This window comes from Nannospalax galili, unplaced genomic scaffold, assembly GCF_000622305.1.
Source record: "Nannospalax galili isolate Female #2095 unplaced genomic scaffold, S.galili_v1.0 scaffold1639, whole genome shotgun sequence".
Classification (NCBI taxonomy): Eukaryota; Metazoa; Chordata; class Mammalia; order Rodentia; family Spalacidae; genus Nannospalax; species Nannospalax galili.
In genome coordinates, this window is record NW_008343206.1 from 1,429,748 (window position 1) to 1,436,316 (window position 6,569).

Genomic DNA, 6,569 nt, shown 5'->3' on the forward strand with positions numbered 1-6,569 from the left:
GTGGTGGTAAAGGTGCGGGTGGAAATACAGCCACCAGGTGGCGCTATGCTCCCCACTGGTTCCCACCAAGCCACAGTGTTCAGCCTGCAGATAAGGGCTTTAGGGAAGGAGCCCAGGGCCCTGGCAGGACAGGTAGAGGAGAGGCGCTCTCTGGTGCCCCAGACCCACCCCAGGGACTTGGTTGTCCTTGTTGGTATGACCTGGGGCAACAGGCAGGCCTTCCTGCTGACTTTTTTCTGTGGTTCTGCTGAGGAAGACCCTTTCTAGGGGCCAGCCCTGTTTGACCCAGAAAGGAGACAGGTGTCCCCGCTACATCCCCCGCTCCGTCCCAGTGACGCTGAGGATCCACCTCTGCAATCCCTTCCAGGAAAGGCATCCGGCTCACTTCTGGGGCCGAGGCCTTCTTCCATTGTCCAAGCCTATCTCATTCCACTCACCCTCCAAGGTTTGCTTAAACCACACCTCTTCCAGGAAGCCCTCCAGGGTCCCTCCAAGTCACCTGGTCTTGTGCTGGACACCACCCAGTGGTCACTTTATGACAGAAGCCACACAGAGCAGCACTGGGCCTCTCCAAATTCCCTGGCAGCCCAAGGCTGGCTGCTCATTATTTCTGAGTTAGACCTGCTATCCACTCCCTCCACCCTCAGTCTAACCAGACCTTGTCACATTTCAGCGGGAGAAGGTTTCCGTATTCCCATCCCCCAGAAGAGCAAGAACCGCCACCCAAGTATAGGGATGTTCGTTCCTTCCCTCACCTGATACCTGCTGCTTCCTCAGACCCAGGCTACCAGGAGGCTGTTTGGTCCACTCTTGGGCAGCACCTGGAACCCACACCACAGCGTCTGCCGCTAGTGATCGAAAGAGCCTTGTGGGGGTGGGGGGTGGGGGTAGAGGCAGGGCTTTGGAGCCCCACCTCATGGCCGGAACTGCTGGCCCTCAGAAGCTGGGGAAACTCCCTTGAGGAAGAAGGTCACCCCTCAATCTGAAACTCTAGAGCCTTGTATCTGGACTGGGTTATCTCCAGAGTTTTCTAAGTCTGGGGGTTATGTTGAGCCACATCAAGCTTTGCAAGATGGGGGGACAGGCCCACCAGGCTGAACTCGGTGCAGGCTCACACACCCAGCAGGCCTGAACCACAGCTGCCCAGCTGGAGAGCCGTCCCTCCTGGCAGTACAGGCCTAGGGTGGGAGCCCATAAGGGAGCTGCCCCAGGGCCATGGGGCCTGCTTGGCTTTGATGCCACCCCAGAGAACATTCTGGAGGCCATCCTGACCTACTCCCTCGAGTTTTTGGTTTCCCAGTGGACAAGGCCTCATGCGGTGGCCAAATCCTTGCAGCAGTCTGATCTTGGTGACTGTCCCTTCGGTTGGACCCAACCAGGGCTTGTCATCTGAGTTCTCACTGTGCTCTGACCAGTTGGTCAGGTCTGGTCACTCCAGAGTCCAGGCAGGGTGTCTTATCTGAGGCTGATAGCCAGATATTGGATTAGTTAATGCTTAACATGACCGGCCTCACCGGCCCCAAGCCTCCAGGCTGGTTAAACAGGACTTCTAGAGAGACCTGGAGGATGCCCCCAGGGCCACGGCAGGTAGGATGTGTAGTTACACATGTGCTACTCACCAGTGGCTCTGGGTGTGTAGACATGGACATCGACTCCTGAAAGAAGTGTGTCCTCTAGTGTGACCCAGGCAGTGTGAGAGGGACATGGAAATAACTAAGACCAGAGAGGCCAGGAGCCTGCCTGCAGGGTCAGCAAGCAGGCACCTGCATTTTGGGGCTCACTAGGACCCATGCAACCAAGCTCCAGTCCTCACAAGTGGCTCCCCCAGCCTGCTGTGTAGGGGCTTTGTGCCTCCCCAGAATGAGGGCGCCTCCGTGGCGAGACGGCGTCTGAGGTTCTAAGGCAGGAAGGAGAAAACCAAACAGAGCTGGCAGCCCACGGCCAGGCCCGCGGCCCCCAGACGGCGGCTTGGCAGCCAGCAGCCCCGTGGAGACCCTGGCGGGGCTCCTGGACGTGGATGCTTCCTTTGAGGGTGCCTGGGGAATGTTTGAGGTCGGAACACACGGCAGACTCTGGCAAGAGAGCCCTGAGCCTCTGGCACGGAGACGGGAGACGTGCTGAGACGGTGCGCGTGCTCGCTGCCCTCACTGACCCTGCTGGGGACCCAATCCCTCTGGGTACCCCTTCCACCTGGGACCTGGGATGGCCAAGAATGGGTGCTCAACTTGTGATGGTCCTCCGTGTAACCTGTGTATTGACTCAGAGTGTCTACACTCTTTTTCCTCAGGGTGAGGCTACACCCCAAATGTCTTATCATTGCAACAGAGATGAACCCCACTATCCAAATGCCTAGGGAGGTTGTGGCCCAACTTCTGAACATCTGGGGAGCCTGTACCTTCTTAACTTGAGCATCTTGGGGGGCACTATTCTAGCACTCAAACACCAGAGGAATGTGGACCTCATCTCTTAAGCATCCAGAGAGGTTACACTTCACCATCTCAGCATCTGGAGAGGTGACCCCCCTTTATCTGGGCCTCTAGAGACCATGTTTCCTGCTTGAGTTTTGGGGGAAACTGTGCATCAGGACTCTGAACCCCACTTGAACATGATGTAAAATAGCAAGTTCCTTGAATATGATACCCCAAGTTTGAGGATGTATAGCTGAGATTCTGGGGACTTGAACCCTGCTCTCTGGAGTATCTGGGTGAGTCTTCCATCCCTTAGAAGTGTGAGGACACATGTCCCATCATAATGGAATCCATTCACTGGGTGACTAGATGCATCTTCCAAGGGCCTCAGGGAGCTGGGGGATCTAGGACCCCATTTATCTCACAGCTTTGTGAGAGTCTCAAGGTCCCTCTTTATCCAGGAGAACCCTAGAGTGGTGTCTTGTACCCTACATTTGTGAATACCTGGAGTTTCCATGTAGCTGGGTGACCTCCCTGTTCATCTGGGAACAGGGGCTGCATTCTGTGGTCACCAGGGTCTTGGACAGCCTGTACCCCATTTGGGTCTGCTGAATTGCCCATTGACACAAGGTACATAGGTCTGCGTGCCGGGCCCGAGGCCCAGGGCCGGCGCCTTGTTCCTGTGGTTTTGGCCGCGCCGTCCTCTGGGCATCGCACTGCTGTGTGCATCCTATTCATCCTTGTCTCAGCAATCTGTGTGCCATTCATCGCATGCTGGGCCGCCTGCCCACCCCGAGCCACCCAGGTGTCTGGCCTCTGTACCTGTGCCCCATGAGCTGAGCCCGCCCAGGAGCTAACGGCTGGGTTCTAATCTCTGCACCTCATGGGTCTGAGAGCCTGGTCCATGCACCCCATTAACTGAGTGTTGGGTCCCCATAGCCCACTGTGCCGTGGAGTTCATTTGCCCATTTATAGTCTCCTTAGTACCTCCACCCTGGCCACCCTTATATTTTCTGAGTTGGGACTCTACCGCCTGAAAAATCTGCTTGTTTCTTTTTGGTTTTGAGACAGGGTCTCATGTAGCCTAGGCTGGCATCAAACTCCGTATGTAGGTAAGGATGACCTTGAGTTTCTGTGCCTTCTGCCTCTACCAGTATAACCCAATGCCTACCATGCCGTAGCCTGGTCCAGTGGGCTCAAGCCTCCAAGTCAGGACCCTGAAGGGAGGAAATCAGTACCTCCTGAGGTTGTGATCACAAGCCATCAAACCCAGTTTATGCATGCTGGGACATCAACCCAGGAACTCATGCATGCTCAGCAAGCACTCTACTCACCAAGCTACATCTTCAAACCCCTCTAGTGGCTCCTATGTCACCCTCTGTTGTGGGTATGCTACTCAACCTGAATGCTAGAGTGACCAGACCCTGAAGATGGAGTACTTTCCTTTGTCTGAGTGTCTGGGTGCTTCCTACTCCCAGCACGTGTGTGGGTTCCAAGATCCTCACTTTATGAGACTGCTGTCCTGCATCTGAGGCTCTTCACACCCCACCATGGTCCTCTCAGCACAGACACAGGTGGCCCCTGCCTCCAGACATGTGTGTGATGTGTACAGATGCCCAGAGATCCAGGCACCCTTCATCTATCTGGACAAGTGTAGTTGGTCACTAAGGCTGCACACATCCTGAACCTTCCCCCGCGTAGTCACCCCGCAACTGTGGCTTCCCTTGGGCCGAGCAGATGGCCTGCTCTCCGTTTCCCAGCTAGCTGCACCCTGCAACCTCTTCCTGGGAAACCTTGCTTTTCTGGGTGTCTGGAAGCCTTTCACTTACTCCTGAACGGTTAGTAGCAAAGACTTCAGGAATCACCCCACAGCTCCTCCGCCCGAGTTTCCACGGTCTCAGCCAGCCCTCCCCATCGCCCAGGAGGTGTGTGCCAACCCTAGAGTAATGGCTGACATGTGCCCCACTCCGAGGCCCCCGTCCTCCTCTTCATCATCGCTTGAGGTTTGGACAGCTTGGCCCCTTCCACCAGGGTCTTTTGGCAGCCTAATACCCCACTGCCTGTATCTCACGTAGGCCCACATCCCAGGGCCCCCATCACCCGTTCCAAATTCCACTGCGTCTTTGGATGCCCACTGCCCGTTCATCACCGGCGGGCGTCATGGCCCATGTGAGTCCACATCCCTCCTGTCCCAGCCTTTCTATTCATGCGTGGCGCCAAGCTGGCTGCCACACCTTCTCAGCATCTCTGAACTCCTGCTGTGGAGATCTGAGGCCCCCCACAATCTAGCAGCATGTGAGACATGTGAACTTGGGTGTCTTGTGCACCCATAACTGCAAATGCCTCAGTGCTCTGCCTGACACATGCAAGTGTGCAGGACACGTGCTCTTCATGTTTAGGCTCCCAGCTGGAATCGGGGTACTGTTGCTTGTACCCTCCCCACGGAGCCCCCAAATTGGGTATAGCTTGGATACGAACACTGGGGTGCACTACCCCTATTCTACCAGGGTCTCTGGGCAGCACGGTTCCCCACTACCTCTTCCTAGACCTCATGTAGGCCCACATCCCAGGTTGGGGCTCTCCTGGGTGGCCAGTTCCAAGCTTTAGTGCGTCTTTGGATGTCCTGACCCATTCAGGGGCATCTCGGCCCCAGTGAGTCCATTCATCCCTGTCTCAGGGCTTCTGTGCCCTATTCATGCGTGGCTCTGGGCAGCCTGCACCCTGTCCACCCCCATCTCACAGACAGTCTGTGCACTGTCGTTCCTCATCCAGGAACAGCTGCCGTGCAGCCAGCAGGCACATTCCAGGGTTTGGCCACAAGCCAATGCAAACCCTGGGATTACTGGAGCTCGCAGCAGCTAGAGTGGTGGGCGGGGGACTAACAGAGAGGAGGAGGGTGGGCTTGGAGGGAGAGTGGGGACTCTCCGTGTGGGGACATGCCATTGAAGGCTTCCCTACACACACAATGTTCTCCACCCAAGGGGACACTGGGGAGCTAAGTCCAGCTTTGGACAGAGGCCCATCTTGAACGGGATGCCAGAAGGAGCATCTGTACGCACAGGGTAGGAGGAAGAGCCCTCCACCACAGCAGCTATTTCCTGACCAGGCTGCCTGGGCTGCCCACCCACAGACATCCCACTGGCAGATGCATCAGCATCGGCCTGGGCAGGTCCCAGGTTGGAGGGAGACAGAGGTGAAGATGGGGTCTCATCTGGCACTGTAGACCCTAGCCCTTTACCAACCCGTCAGGCTCTCCCGGGGCTGGGAAAGTAACAAGAAAGTGGATGTCTGGCTCCTGCACCCACTCAGGCTCTCACAGGATTGTCACTGGCTCGGTCTCCTTTGTCTCCAGGACACCAGCTCCAGAGAGGTCAGAGAATGAGGAAAATAAGTCTAAAGTGATTCCTAGGGGTCACACGGGTGATGTCCAGAAGCCCCTGTGAGTGGGGACTTGGCTTCCTTAGGAGACAAGTTGGTCACAGCTTTCCAAGTGTGTGTGGAACCATCCACATTCCCTGGGTTTGAGGGGCAGTCCACGTTCTCTGGGTGTTGTGGGCTTCCATGTCCTCTGGGTGTGAGGACACACCTGCGTTCACTGGGTATCATGGGCCATCCGTGTCCTCTGGGTGTGAGGACACACCTGCATTCACTGGGTATCATGGGCCATCCGTGTCCTCTGGGTGTGAAGACACACCTGCATTCACTGGGTATCATGGGCCATCCGTGTCCTCTGGGTGGGAGGAGCTGTACATGTCCTTTGGGTGTGGGTCTTCTATGTTCATTGGGTACAAGGGGCAGTCCACCTCCTATGGGTGTAAGGGGTTCATCTACATCCTCTAGGTGTTATGGGCAGCCCACATTCTCTTTGTATAAGGAGCCAGTCCTCTGGGTATTGTGGTGGGTCGCCCACGTCCTCTGGGTATAAAGAGCCATTGATGATCTCTGAGTATGGGAGCGCCCATCTGGCCATCTGGGTGGCTGGTTGGTGTCTCTGAGTCGGGGAGGGAACTGGGGCCAGCCCTTTGGATTCCTTCTTCCAGGCCCTAGAGGTGATGTGCCCCAGTGTGGGGCATCTTGCTCTCCTGCTCTGCCATGCTGGCCTGGCTGGCTCTATGTGGTCCTCGATGGCCTGTGTTATGGTCCTGGGGTAGGGAAACCTCT